The sequence below is a fragment of the Lithobates pipiens genome, unplaced genomic scaffold (genome assembly GCF_037356315.1).
Source record: "Lithobates pipiens isolate NorthernLeopardFrog02 unplaced genomic scaffold, aLitPip1_a1.2 Scaffold_1, whole genome shotgun sequence".
Taxonomy (NCBI): domain Eukaryota; kingdom Metazoa; phylum Chordata; class Amphibia; order Anura; family Ranidae; genus Lithobates; species Lithobates pipiens.
In genome coordinates this window covers 43,511,224-43,526,762 of record NW_027507685.1, presented here as the reverse complement: position 1 = coordinate 43,526,762, position 15,539 = coordinate 43,511,224, and positions in this window count along the sequence as shown.

Genomic DNA, 15,539 nt, shown 5'->3' with positions numbered 1-15,539 from the left:
GATATATTTGATGTGCCTATTTTTAAAGGTTCTGAGGTGAGAGTTCTGGGAGCATAGAGTTTCCCGTGTTTATATGAACATCTTCTTTGCACCATTCCTTGAACATATTTGATGCTATTGAACCAAGATTTTGGGACGGTTTTTTGGGACTGTTCTTTGTGCCTTTTTATGTATTTACATTTTTTATGCACTTATATTTTTTTTGATTTGAAGCACGTAGCACTTTTTGGGTTGCGCAGGACCATTCTATATTTGTAATTACTATAGGGGGTGATCAAATACCACCAAAAGAACGCTCTATTTGTGGGAAAAAAAGGACGCCAATTTTGTCTGGGAGCCACATAGCACGACCGCACAATTGTCAGTTAAAGCGACATTGAAGTGGTTAAAACACCTGAATATATTCAAAAATATTGGGATTTAGTCACACCACACGGCCATATAGTGCCCACTACTGCGTCAAAGTACCCCATTATCAGTGAGTCCTACACTATTTCATCGAATGAAAGATCCTGCTTCTCCACCATGGGAGAAATACACTCCTCTTTATGGTAGAACTAAAGGACTCTTCCTATAAGGCCCGGACTGGCCATAGGGTTAAGCCGAGGCCAGGGCCACTGATCCATGGCCTTTTAATGTTCAGGCCGCACAGCGGGAGGTAAGCAGCGACCGCGGCCTGGACAGGGTTAACACAGGCCATGGCCGCCGCTCACCTACCGATATGCGGCCGTGCCTTCTCTGGCGGAACTAGCGGCTGCATGGGCTGAGCTGCGTGTCTCTCACACACAGCTCAGCCTCAGAGCTGCGGTGACAGTTCTGCTCTCGGGCCCCTACGGACTGCTTCTCCTTCTCTGAGCTGCTGTCAGGATGTCCCCCCCCTTTCTCGTGTTAGGCTTGTCAGCAGCATGGGATGGGAGAAGAAAGCTTCCTGCTTGTTCTTCTTCCCTCCCAATTGGCCACAGCGGAGGGCCAATCAGAAAAAGCTAGTGGGGCATCATAGGAAATGTTGCCCCAGAGATAGGAGGCCCAATTGATCTCTGCAGGGAGATGGCTACAATCCCCAGTCTGCTGGGGGCAATTGAGAAAACCTGAAAACAAGCAGGTACTACAGGAGACATGGAAAAAGAAAGAGGAATGTGCTGGGGGAACTAATAGCCCCAGCTTCACCAGATAGAGCCATGCTGTACCCACACCACCAGAGAGAGAGTGCCACTGTACCTGCACCACCAGAGAGCCATGAGCGCCATGCTATACCCGCACCACCAGGGACAACCATGAGCACCACGCTGTACCCACACCAACAGTCATGAGCGCCACGCTGTACCCCCACCACCAGAGAGAACAAGCCACGCTGTACTGCACCACCAGAAAGAGAGAGCCCCACTGCACCGCACCATCAGAGAGAGACACACTTTTTGATCCCATATCTCTCGATAAAGAGGACCTGCCATCCTTATTTCCATACAAGGGATGTTTATGTTTATATTTCTTGTAATATGAATAAAAGTGATAATTAACCACCTTCAGACCGGACCATTTTGCTGGTAAATGACCAGAGGTCTTTTTACAATTTGGCACTGCGCTGCTTTAACTGGTAAATGCGCGATCATGCAATGTTGTACCCAAACAAAATTTGCGTCCTTTTCTTCCCACAAATAGAGCTTTCTTTTGATGGTATTTGATTGCCTCTGCGATTTTTATTTTTTGCGATATAAACGTAAAAAGACCGCAAATTTTGAAAAAAAATGATATTTTCTACTTTTTGTTATTAGAAAAATCCAATAAACTCAATTTTAGTCATACATTTAGGCCAAAATGTATTCAGCCACATGTCTTTGGTAAAAAAAAAGTCAATAATTGTATATTTATTGGTTTGCGCAAAAGTTGTCACATCTACAAACTAAGGTACGTTTTCTGGAATTTACGCAGCTTTTAGTTTACGACTGCCTATCTCATTTCTTGAGGTGCTAAAATGGCAGGGCAGTACAAAACCCCCCAAATGACCCCATTTTGGAAAGTAGACACCCTAAGGAAATTGATAAGTGGCATGTTGAGCCCATTGAATATTTAATTTTTTTGCCTGAAGCGATTGAATAATGACAAAAAATAATTTTTTTTTTTTTTTTACACAAAGTTGTCACTAAATGATATATTGCTCACACATGCTATGGGCATATGTGAAATGACACCCCAAAATAAATTCTGCTGCTTCTCCTGAGTACGGGGATACCACATATGTGGGACTTTTTGGGAGCCTAGCCGCGTACGGGGCCCCGAAAACCAAGCACCGCCTTCAGGCTTTCTAAGGGCGTAAATTTTTGATTTCACTTCTCACTACCTATTACAGTTTTGAAGGCCATAAAATGCCAAGATGGCACAAAACCCCCACAAATGACCCCATTTTAGAAAGTAGACACCCCAAGCTATTTGCTGAGAGGCATGTTGAGTCCATGGAATATTTTATATTTTGCCACAAGTTGCGGGAAAATTACAAACTTTTTTTTTTTTTCACAAAGTTGTCACTAAATGATATATTGCTCACGCATGCCATGGGCATATGTGAAATGACACCCCAAAATAAATTCTGCTGCTTCTCCTGAGTACGGGGATACCACATATGTGGGACTTTTTGGGAGCCTAGCCGCGTACGGGGCCCCGAAAACCAAGCACCGCCTTCAGGCTTTCTAAGGGCGTTACAGTTTTGAAGGCCATAAAATTCCAAGATGGCACAAACCCCCCCCCCCCAAATGACCCCATTTTGGAAAGTAGACACCCCTAAATTTAGGGGTACACTAGTGAGACTAGGTAATAAATGGCGGGTGCCCTGAAACTATAAAAAAAATAACTAACCAACCAGCGTCACCTGTAACAGTTATATGGTGATCACTAGTGAAAGGGTTAACTAGGGGGCAATCAGGGGGCTTTATGCGGTAGTATATGGGGGTCCCTGGCGCTATAAAAAGCTGCGGCGAACCTAAATACCTACCTGCCTAACTAGCGTCACCTGTGACACTAATACAGTGATCAGAAAAACGATCGCTTATTAGGCTGGGTTCACACTGGAGCGATGTGGGAACGCCACGAATGCGCGGCGGGTTCCCGCATTACATGCCTCCCGGCGGCAGTTCACACTGCCCTATGCGAACTGCTGGGAGTGTCAGTGAAATGTTAATGACACCCCCAGATCAGTTCGCATATTGCAGTGCGATCTGCAAACTCGGATCGCATGGTGTGAACACCCATGCGATCCGATTCTGCTGCGGACCAAAAAAAGGGTCCCGTGCGAGTTTGCGGCGGGTGCGACACGAATTCAGCCATACTATCTGTATGGCTGAACTCGAATCGTACAGAGATCGGATGTGATTTGCACTGCAGTGCGAATCACATCCGTTCTCATAAACCGCTGCAATGTGAACCCAGCCTTAGTGACACTGGCGACGGGGGGTGATCACGGGGTTAAACCTTTATTGGGGGGGTACCTTAGAACTAAAGGGGGCTAACCCTAACTGCCCTAACATTTATTACAGTCACAAATGACACCCGCCGGGTGATCAGGGGGTTAAACCTTTATTAGGTAATAAATGGCGGGTGCCCTGAAACTATAAAAAAATAACTAACCAACCAGCGTCACCTGTAACAGTTATATGGTGATCACTGGTGAAAGGGTTAACTAGGGGGAAATCAGGGGGCTTTATGCGGTAGTATATGGGGGTCCCTGGCGCTATAAAAAGCTGCGGCGAACCTAAATACCTACCTGCCTAACTAGCGTCACCTGTGACACTAATACAGCGATCAGAAAAATGATCGCTTATTAGGCTGGGTTCACACTGGAGCGATGCGGGAACGCCATGAATCCGCGGCGGGTTCCCGCATCGCATGCCTCCCGGCGGCAGTTCACACTGCCCTATGCGAACTGCTGGGAGTGTCAGTGAAATGTTAATGACACCCCCAGATCAGTTCGCATATCGCAGTGCGATCTGCAAACTCGGATCGCATGGTGTGAACACCCATGCGATCCGATTCTGCTGCGGGCCAAAAAAAGGGTCCCGTGCGAATTTGCGGCGGGTGCGACACGAATTCAGCCATACTATCTGTATGGCTGAACTCGAATCGCACAGAGATCGGATGTGATTTGCACTGCAGTGCGGTGCGAATCACATTCGTTCTCATAAACCGCTGCAATGTGAACCCAGCCTTAGTGACACTGGCGAGGGGGGGTGATCACGGGGTTAAACCTTTATTGGGGGGGTTAGGGGGGCACATTAGAACTAAAGGGGGCTAACCCTAACTGCCCTAACAGTTATTAGTCACAAATGACACCAATGCAAAAAAAAAAATAAAAATAGCAATTGGTGTCACTGTGACTGGGGGGGCAGGGGTAATTGGGGGGTGATCAGGGGGTAAAGGGGGGGTGTGAGTGTGCCTGGCATGTTCTACTGTGTAGTGTAGTGCTTGTGCAACTCACCGATGCTCTCTCCTCGGTGCCGGAACGAAAAATACCGACACGGAGGAGAGAATACATCACTTCCTCTCCTGTGTTTACATTACAGGAGAGGAAGTGATGTCACGGGACATTTTCATTCGTCGGGAGCGATCGCGAGGGGGTGGCCATGAATGAATGGCCGTCCCCTCTTCCGGGATCGCTCCCGAACGAATACCGACCGCCGCAGGCACCGGGCGGGGGCCCGATCGGGCCCCCGACCGGCGGGCAGGCAAGGACGTACATGTAAGCCCTTATGCCTGCCCGTGCCATTCTGTCGACGTACATCGTCGTGCGGCGGTCGGCAAGTGGTTAAAGAAAAAAAAAAGCAAAGCACCCCATCCCTCCGCACTAGCCTGCAGAAGCAAACCACACATGTGAGGTATCACCACAAATGTTAGAGCGAGAGCAATAATTCTAAACCTGCGATTCTAAACAAATAACCTGTAACCTGTCGCCTATAGAGATGTTTATGTACTGTAGTTTCCACACGTGTGTGCAATTTTAAAGGGTGAAATGTTAGGTATCTATTTACTCCGCGTAACATCATCTTTTACAAAATTATATATTTTTTTAATTAAATTAAACTGCATTTTCTTCCAAAAATATTGCTATTGAAAAACCGCCACGCAAATACCGAGTGACATAAAAAAATTGCAACGAATCACTATTTTATTCCCTAGGGTCTCTGCTAAAAAAAAATCTAAAAGTAAAAATCATATATTATATAGATTCATTTAACACAGTGATACATTTCAAGCATTTCTTTCTTTTAAGTTTGATTATGGATTACAGCTAGTGAAAACCCAACATTCAGTATCTCCGAAAATTTGAATATTGTGAAAAAGTTCAATATTGTAGATTAATGGTGTCACACTCTAATTCCCTAATTAACTCAAAACACCTGTAGAGGTTTCCTGAGCCTTTAAATCATCTCTGTCTGGTTCAGTAGGTTACACAATCAGACCCTTCACATAGAGGGTAAGTCACAAAAGATCATTGCTAAAGAAGCTGGCTGTTCAGAGTGCTGTATCCAAGCATGTTAATGGAGAGTTGGGTGGAAGGAAAAAGTGTGGTAGAAATAGATGCACAACCAACAGGGTTAACCACAGCCTTGAGAGGATTGTGAAGCAAAGGGCATTCAAGAATTTGGGGAGATTCGCAAGGAGTGGACTATGGCAGTTGTCAGTGCTTCAAGAGACAGCACAGATGTATCCAGGACATGGGCCACTGTCACATTCCTTGTGTCAAGACACTCCTGAACCAGAGACAATGGCAGAAGCATCTTAGCTGGGCTAAGGAGAAAAAAAGGACTGGACTGCTACTCAGTGGTCCAAAGTCCTCATTTGGGATAAATGTAAATGCATTCTATTTGGGAATCAAGGTCCCAGAGTCTGGAGGAACAGTGGAGATGCACAGAATCCAAGTTGCATGTCATCTCTGCTGGTGTTGGTCCACTGTGTTTTATCAAGTCAGCACAGTCCTCTACCAGGAAATTCTAGAGCACTTCATGCTTATGGAGATGCTGATTTCATTTTCCAGCAGAACTTAGCACCTGCCAACACTGCCAAAAGTACCAATACCTAATGATCATGGTATCACTGTGCTTGATTGGCCAGCAAACTCGCCTAACCTAAACCCTATAGAGAATCTGTGGGGTATCGTCAAGAGGAAGATGAGTGACACCAGACCCAACAATGCTGACATGCTGAAGGCCGCTATCAAAGCAACCAGGGCTTTCATAACACCTCAGCAGTACCACAGGCTGATCGTCTCCATGCCACGCCACATCGATGCAGTAATTAATGCAAAAGGAGCACTGTGTGTGTATTATACTGTGCATGAACATACTTTTCAGTATGCCAACATTTCTGTATTAAAAATCCTTTTATTTTTTTTACTTAGAACTTTTTTTATTGAAAAAAGTATAAATACAGTATATTTGTAACGCTGTATCATTGTGCTACCCAACAAAGTGAACAATGGCTAGACTGTAGTCCAATATATTGGGTAAGAGTTCCATAGATCTGTGTAGCCACTTGTAAGTCCGTTCCAGATGGGGAAGAGGTAATGGTACTAAGAAATGAAAGTGGGTCCTGTTGGTACAGGTGAGGATATTTAAAATGAGCGTAGGAATGCGCAGTGGGAAGAGCAATCTGTGTTAATAAGATGGTGTGAATTTAAAAGAATAAGGAAGTAATATCCAGCTGATTATACGATTATACTTAAGCCAGGGAGCCTAGAAATTTAGGTAGTTAGGTTTGCCTTGGCAAACATAAGCTCCAATTGTAGGTGTTGATGGAGGGTTTGATAAATAAGTTGAGGAGAGGGTAAAGAGTTCCAGTTTCTTGATATAGAGTCTACCTGCAGTTAGGATGTGGGCGAGAGTGACATTGTATTGAATGTCCCGAACTTCCAATCCTAGGCCTAGGAGAACCAGTCGGGGTGTGATATTTGTGTAGTTGCCAGTAAGCTTGGTGAAGAGGGTTTGAACATATTGCCATAAGGGGAAGAGTTTGGGGCATGACCACCAAACATGAATATTTGATCCAATGGTGCTGCATTTCCTCCAGCAAGCAGATGATTGGGAGGGTGAAAAATTGGCTAGTTTAGCAGATTTTTGGTACCATTTGTGGAGCAGTTGTTGTGCCATCTTCCAGTGCAATATGCACTTAGAAACTTTCAGGGTGAGACTTGATACTTAATGCCACGTTGTTAAGTTTGCAGAGGTTAGGGCCTGTTCCCACTTTTCCATAATTGGCAATTTCTTGTGGCTGTGTGTTGCTAATCACTTTGTAGAAGAATGAGGATCCCTTAAAAGGCGTTTCACCCCTCCTCCAGGGCGCCATCAAGGACCTGTCCTTGATGACATCTTGGAGGGGCCAAATGCATTGACGCACTTCCTAATGTGTAACTATTGACTTTAATTCCGCCCACTGTGGAACGCATACTGATCAGCTGCATATCCGCGCTGATGCCTGTTATACCTGCTATTTTGTAAGTTGGAAAATTTTCATTACCAAAATTGTATTTCACTATTATTTCTTTCTCTGTCTCCCGTTTTCCAAGCATGGTCGTTTTTACTTGGAATGTCCCTAAAGAGCAACTTTTAAAAGAAAATTCTGAGAATCCATTCGTCTCATAACAGATCACATATATCTCAGTAATTGTCCCAGACTGCAAAGCTGAGGGTCCATGATTTTTGATGAGTGGGGTCACAGAGGGGAGTGTGGCACACAACACCAACTATACTTTGGAGCACATATGCACTTTTGTTTTGGAGCCCCCGGCACTTTATTAAGACTGTCTTTTTAATTTTTGTTCTATATTGACATCAGACATATTTTGAAGCACATATGCACTTTTTGGAGCCCTTAAAGAGGAAGTAAACCCTGATGAGTTTACTTCCTCTTTTTTTCCCCTGCAAAGGCAAAGCATAATGGACTACTATGCATCGCTTAGTAGCCCATTATGTGTCACTTACCTGACACAGGAGCCAGCGAAGTCGCGCTGTCCCCTGTAGTCCGCCGCATCCATCTTGCTGGTGGCGGCTCGCAGCTCCGCCACTGTCATTCGGCGAAGCCGTCACTCCCGCGCATGTGCACGGGAGTCGACAAATGTGGCAGCTCCATTCTTGGAACTGCCGCGTTCAGTGCGCCGCTGTCTACGGCGCATGCGCCATAGACAGCGGTGCCCGTTTTCGGGCAAATATCTCCTAAACCATATAGGTTTAGGAGATATTGCTTGGACCTACAGGTAAGCCTTAATCTAGGCTTACCTGTAAGTCAAAGTGGTTTGTAAGGGTTTACAACCACTTTAATACCTTGTAAATAGATTATGTATAGTTATTTGTTTTTGATTGTGTATCGCTGTCAGTGTGTAGTGTTTTGGGCACTCAATTTATTTGCATTTCAGCAAGGTGTGGTATAATCACATCTAGCAAGCGCTGTTTATAGCTACACGGTTTAGGAGATACTTGCCAAAATACAGGCGCCGCTGTCTACGGCGCATGCGCAGCACCATCAACGGCAAATATGCCGTGCGTGGCGGCCCCTGTGCGCATGCACGGGAGTGACGTCATCGCGGCTTCGCCAAATGACATCGGCGGAGCAGCGAGACCCACGAGAAGATGGATGCGCCGGACTACAGGGCACAGCGATGTCATCGCTGGCTCCTGTGTCAGGTAAGTGACACATAATGGACTACTATGCGATGCATAGTAGTCCATTATGCTTTACCTTTGCAGGGAATGAAAGAGGAAGTAAAAACTCATCAGGGTTTACTTCCTCTTTAAGCTGTATGCCTGTAAGGAATTTTGGATGTAGCGAGTTTGCGTTTCACCTGCTTGCCTAAAAAGGGCACCTAGCCTATTCCCATGAGCGTACCAATTTACACTCAGGCGTTTGATGTAAAAGTCGAAGAAAGCATATAAGAAAGTGCGGAGTTCCTCTCTAACTTTGTGTAAGCAGGAAGCGTCTGAGATTTTGTTTGATTTTTGGATCTGCTTGAGAAAACTGTTATATTTCTCAGTTCATATACGTTTCTCATGGGCCCCATGCCATACGAAGACTCCTTTCATGAAAGCTTTATGCGCATTTCAAAGCAGTACAACATTTGATACAGAATGTGCTTTAAAAGTAAAGTAGGTCTCTAACTCCTTGATCTTTTCCGGACACATAGAGATGTGTTCATGCGCCAGGTGGAGAATTGCTTACTACCGTACCGTATCTTGGTTACCTGTTACGCATAACTGGTGCATGATCTGACCATGTTATTAACCACTTAAGGACCGCCTCATGTAAATATACATTGTTTTTTGAAGCGGGATGTCCCATTAACGGCAGCAGCTGCTGCCACAACTGAGATATCCCTCTTTACAGCAGGCGGTCCTGTGTGCAATAACGGGGGTCTCCGCGGCAGGTTTGCCGCAAGATCACCGCTATCGGCGGCAGGAGAGGTGCAACCCCCCCCCCTCCCGCCACTTACCGGAGCCGTCGCTAGCAGCGGAGGCGTTTGGGTCCTTTCTTCTGCTGGCTATAGATTTGAGTGAGGCTAAGATGCCCCCCACCTCATCTCTATACCATAGGAGGGCGGAAGCGACTTCAAAATGTCACTTCTGCCCATACCTCTTAAAAGGTAAATTTTTTAGTTTTTTTGCATTTAAAGGGATTGTAAAGTTAAATTTTTTTTTTTTTTAAATAACAAACATGTTATACTTACCTCCACTGTGCAGCTTGTTTTGCACAGAGTGGCCCTGAACCTGCTCTTCTGGGGTCCCTCGGCAGCTGTCTCTGCTTCCTCCCGCAGGTGCTTCTCACGTTCATGCGAGCTCCCTCGCATGGTGAGAAGCAACTGCGGACGCACTCCCGTGATACAGCCGGCGGCTATAGCCGCTTGCTGCATCACACAGCCCCGCCCCCTGGCGCTCCGCGTCAGTGGATGTGATTGACAGCAGCGCAAGCCAATGGCTGCGCTGCTTTCCATCCATCCACTCCAGCCAATCAGCGGCCAGGCTGAGTGGTAAAGTGGAAGTCGGGGACGAGTGCGGGACTTTCAAGGGGTGAGGTAAGGGGGGGACGCAGGGACTGTCAAATATTTTTTCACCTTAATGCATAGAATACATTAAGGTGAAAAAACATTTACCTTTACAACCCCTTTAAGTCCAAATATGAGATCTGAGGACTTTTTGACCCCAGATCTCATATTTAAGAGGACCGGTCATGCTTTTTTTTCTATTACAAGGGATGTTTACATTCCTTGTAATAGGAATAAAAGTGATCCATTTATTTATTTTTTTTAACCCCCCCCCCCCCCCCTGACGAGCTCACGCACAGAAGCGAACCCGCATATGAAAATGGTGGCCAAACCACACGTGAGCTATCACCGTGATCAGTAGAGCGAGAGCAATAATTCTAGCCATAGACCTCCTCTGTAATGCAAAACATGCAACCTGTAAAATTTTCTAAAACTCGCTTATGGAGATTTTTGAGGGTAAAAGTTTGACGCCATTCCACGAGCGGGCGCAATTTTGAAGCGTGAAATGTTGGGTATCAATTTACTCAGCGTAACATTATCTTTCACAATTTAAAAAAATTGGGCTAATTTTACTTTTTTTTTTTTGCAAATATAACTTTATTCAACTCCAAACGGGGGAATGCAGGTCCCACGGTGCATAGTAAACAAAGTAAATCAGAGCGGAAGGCAGCAGGAAAAACTTAACATGAGTATACAAAGCACCAGATTCAGTCTTGCAACACCACAAAAATTCTGCGGCACATAAAACAATAAGACCAAAATCCGTGGTCATCTCCACACTCTGCCCTGCCGGCATCCGCCTGCAGCCCAAAGGGGGCCATCATTCCCAATTTTCACTCTTTTCTAAGGGTAAGGAGGGAGGTGGGGGGGAAAGAAAAGAGGGGGGGGCAGAAGGGGGGGAGAGAGAAAGAACAGAGAAAGGAAGAAGAGACATGGCAGGACGCCATGGCGAACCACGTCACTATAGCGCCAACAGTCGACGGCCCTCCAACGAGAATCGAAAAACACACCAAGCGTCCCACGTCTGCTTGAAGGTTTCTTGTTTGTTCTGAGATGTTAGAATCAGGTCCTCCATCTTCCTGATATCCTCAATTCTCCTAACCCAGAGTGTAACCGTAGGAGGAGTGCGCTGTTTCCAGTAGAGAGGAATGCATGACTTCGCCGCATTTACCAAATGCCGCAGAAGTGACTTTTTATACCGTTTTATTGGGATCCGTGAGTGGTGTAGAAGGAAAAAGGCGGGCCCCTCCGGTATGGGATAGTCCGTGAATGTGTGTGTTATACGGCAGACCTCTGTCCAGAAGTCCGTCAGACCGGGGCAAGACCAGAAAACATGAAGCAACGTGCCCGCCTCCTCTCCACACCGCCAGCATCTATCAGAAACGGATGGAAAGCACTTATGCAGTTTCGTCGGAGTCATATACCACCTAGTTAGGAGCTTAAAATTCTACTCCTGTATCTTAGTACACAACGAAGTTGTAAGAGCTAGGGTGATAATGCGCTGACTCTGTGTCGGGGAAAACGAACAGCCAAGATCCCTTTCCCACTTGGACACACAGGTCAAATGAGGGTGCCCATTCAGGAGAGCCTAAGTCCGAGAGAGGATGTGGGCCAAAGGGCCCTCACCCCTACACAGAGTCTAATTTTACTGTTGTCTTATTTTTTTTTATTCAAAAAAGTGAATTTTTTCCAAAAGAAAGTGTGCTTGCAAGACCGCTGCAAATACGGTGCGAAAAAAAAAGCATTGTAATGACAGCCATTTTATTCTCTAGGGTGTTAGAAAAAAAAAAATATGTTTGGGGGGTTCTATTCAAAAAAATAAAATGTTTTAAAACATCTAAAACGCCAAGAGGACTGGTCCTTAAGTGGTTAAGCCTATTTCAGCCTGAGAGATGAATTGCAAAGTGTGTTTGTGTAACAGGAAAAGATCGATCCTGAAGTAGGATTTTTGTGCAGCTGAATAGGTGTAGTCCTTCTCTGACCCATGTAAGCACTGCCGTGCATCATACAAATCCTTCAGTTGCAAGAGTGGAAAGGGCAGTGGGGTTTTGTTGGTTTTGGCTGGAGGAGTCGAGTGCCTTATCAATTATGTCATTGATGTCACAACACATAATTATTCGGTCCTTGGGATAGTGAGAAATGTTGTTGATAATAGTTTTAAAAACATTTGTCGAGAATTAGGGACGTAGACATTAGCAACAAGTGGCATATCATCAGAGTGTCTAGTCTAGTATCAGATATCTGCCGCAGGGGTTTACTTCAATATGGTTGAGGTAGAAGGCTAAGGACTTGCATACAGCAATCATGACTCTTACTTTTTGTGGGGCATTAGTAAAGAAGGTGAATAGGTATAGTGTTGACAAGAGGGAAGCTTGTCTTGCTTAAAGTACATTTTCCTGAACGCACAATATGCCTGTTTTTAGACTGATGGCTTCCTGCCAGTCAGGCTCTTTTGAAAGGGCTGTTGAGGCCTTTTATGTTGATAATGGGGATAGGTATTGTAAGGAAAGTAGGTGTTAGATGAGTACAGAGATAGAAGACTCAGGGACTGTAAGTGTATTACAACCCAGTGGATAAGCAATGGTTTTCAGATTCAGTTTAGTACCAATAAGAATAGAATATGGCTAAACAAATTAGATATAGCAATTACAAGGATTAACAAAAACAAATGAATTGTGTGTAGTCTGCTTAGTACACGAGGGGTGCCAGGGGTATGCAGTAACAAAGAAGGGTTTAAAAGAGTAATCCGAACAAGTCATAGAGCCTGCTTTTAAGGTCTCAGAACATGTATATGTAAAAGAACCAGACATCCTTGCAAAGGAAGGAAAGATAATAGAACAGAGATATGCAATTAGCAGACCTCCAGCTGCTGCTGAACTACAAGTCCCAATGAGGCCTAGCAAGACTAACAGCCACAAGCATGATACCCAGAGGCATGATGGGGCTAGCAGGCCCCAGCTATGAAGCTTTTTGTAGCCATCTTTTGGGGAGATGGTAACGTGTTGGTTTTGGTATGTTACCAACAACATGATGGGGAAGCCCCAGCGCTAAACAACATTGCAGTCCCACAGAATCAGCGATCGGAATTATTTCCTCAGCTTAGATGTTGCGGCAGAGAGGACACAGCATTACGCCAGCATATGGCGGAAGCTAGCAAGAGGTTCTGGCCACTCTTAGTAGGCGCTTCCTTAAGGTTGTAGAAGCGGACCCGAGTTAGGACAGCCCAACGGACAGCAGTGTCGCTATGGGCGGCTAAACCATGCAGCATCATCGCTTCCTAGGTACTACATCGGAGATCCAAACAAAAAAGGTTCCAGTTTTGTTCAAGACCCGTGCCAGCTGAACACTGGTCTCTCAGTGGGTGATAAGCTGTTGCTTGCAATAACAGCCGAGCGGCTGCTTAGCCACATCAGTCATTTGAAAGCTGGTACTGGGGTGATGCCTCCAGCTGCAGCAATCACCCCCTCAACAAAATGAGGCACAGGTATGAGATTTTGTGTTAAGTGGTTAATTTGTACGTCTTGAGAAGTTAAGCAAGCAGTATAACCATAGCTTAACCACCCGGTTTACAAGCTGTAAACAAGCACAAGTTAATCAAATCCAAAAGAGCAAAATCTCTCAGGAGTCTGTTCTTGTGCACAAAATTGTAAACCTGTCATTCATTATACTACTTAGGTTTTGGTGGAATATGTTGTAAAGCCACTCTGCACAAAACTTTTTAAACATGGCAGAATTTGAGCCATTTGCTTTTATTGTTGTGAACGGGTATGTATTGCTTTGCACTTCCTGTCCTAATAGTAAAGGGATCAGTCACTAACAAGGAAAACAAAAAAGTTAACTTCTTGAATTCGCAAGCACTTAAACAGATTCCCACTTGTCCAACATCATGACATTGCAGACTTTCAGCAATGATAGCTGAAAGATGCCTGCAGTTAGACTTTTTTTATTTGTTTTTTACAGGCGACTATTTCCTTCACAATCATAGCACCTGTTCAACCGCTTGATCATTCTTACAGGTGGCAGGCCAGATGTTATGACATCACGCCTGGCCTCTCCATTTTGGCAGGGGGGAACCCAGGATTATTTATTTCAAGCTTTCCAGCCTAGAGGCAAGATCTGGGGACTTATTGACCCCAGATCTCACTGTAAAGAGGACCTGTCATGAACTATCCCTATTACAAGGGATGTTTACAATGCTATAAACCCAGCCAAAACATGTTAACACTTTAGCTATCACACTGCTGTTAGTATTCAATAAAGATTTAAGAAGCAATTGAGTTGCCAGTGTTTGCCATTTTTGATGTTTATGGGACACAAGCCTGAGCACTGTTATTCAGCTCATCCTACAATCATGCGATAGAGCTTGGGTGAGTTGTCCATTACCATGTTCATATTTCTTCTATTAGGAATAAAAGCAATAACCAAAAAAAGTAAAGAAAGCAAATTAGAATAAACGTAAAAAAAAAAGTTTAAAGTGCCCTGACCGTGTGTTTGCTTGCAGAAGCAACCACATATGTAAACAGCGTTAAACCACACATGATGTATCGCCACGAGCATTGGCGCAACAATTCTAGCCCAAGACCAAACTCAAACTATGTAGCAAAAAAAAGGGGAAGTGTTATGGGGATTTTCGAGTACCGAAGATTAGCACCATTCCACAAGCATGTGCAATTTTGAAGTGTGACAGGTTAGGCTTTTACTCAGTGCAAGTCTGACATTAAGCGAAAAAAATTTTTTTACTACATGAATTTTCCAAAAACGCATTTTAAAAATTGCTACACATACCGTGCGAAATAAAAGTTGCAGCCATCATTCGCTAGGATATTTGCAAAAAGCAAAACCCATGTTTTGGGATTCTATGTAATTCTCTAGCAAAAAGTTTTTTTACATGCAGGAGAGGTCAGAATTTGTCTGGTAGGCAAGTGGTTAAACTGCATGCTTAGGAGTAGATTCTGACTTTTTGGAAAAGCCAATACACTTAAAGCGTACCTTCACCCAAAAGTGGAACTTGCATTTTAAGCATTCACATCGACATGCCACATTCAGCATGTAATTTTTTTTGGGGGGGGGGGGGGGGGGGGGGGAGTGTGTACGTAGTTTAGAGTTAGACTTGCTGTCCCAATTCCTCTCCTTCCGCAAGAGGCTCCAGGTGGCCGCATTGCTGGACTGGCGAGTGAAGTCAGCAGCTACACCTTGTAGCTGCTGACCAAGCGTGGAACTCCACTTTAAGCTCTAGGTCAGCATTTTTCAACCTCTCCCGTCAAGGCTCTTTAGGAACTATACATCCAAGTACTTTTTGCACACATTGCTTTTTTTGATGAGCTGCTCTATGCATGTAAAACATGCAAAAAGGTGCCAGAGTACTATGGTACAATGTTTCAGACGGGGCAAACATTTGCTAGATACGCAAGTAGGTCATTAATTAATGACACCCATGTGCAGATGAACACAGCAGCACATTTGTAGCGGTATGGGAAAACATGATTACACACATTTACATACTGCACTTTGGGTGAACAAGCCC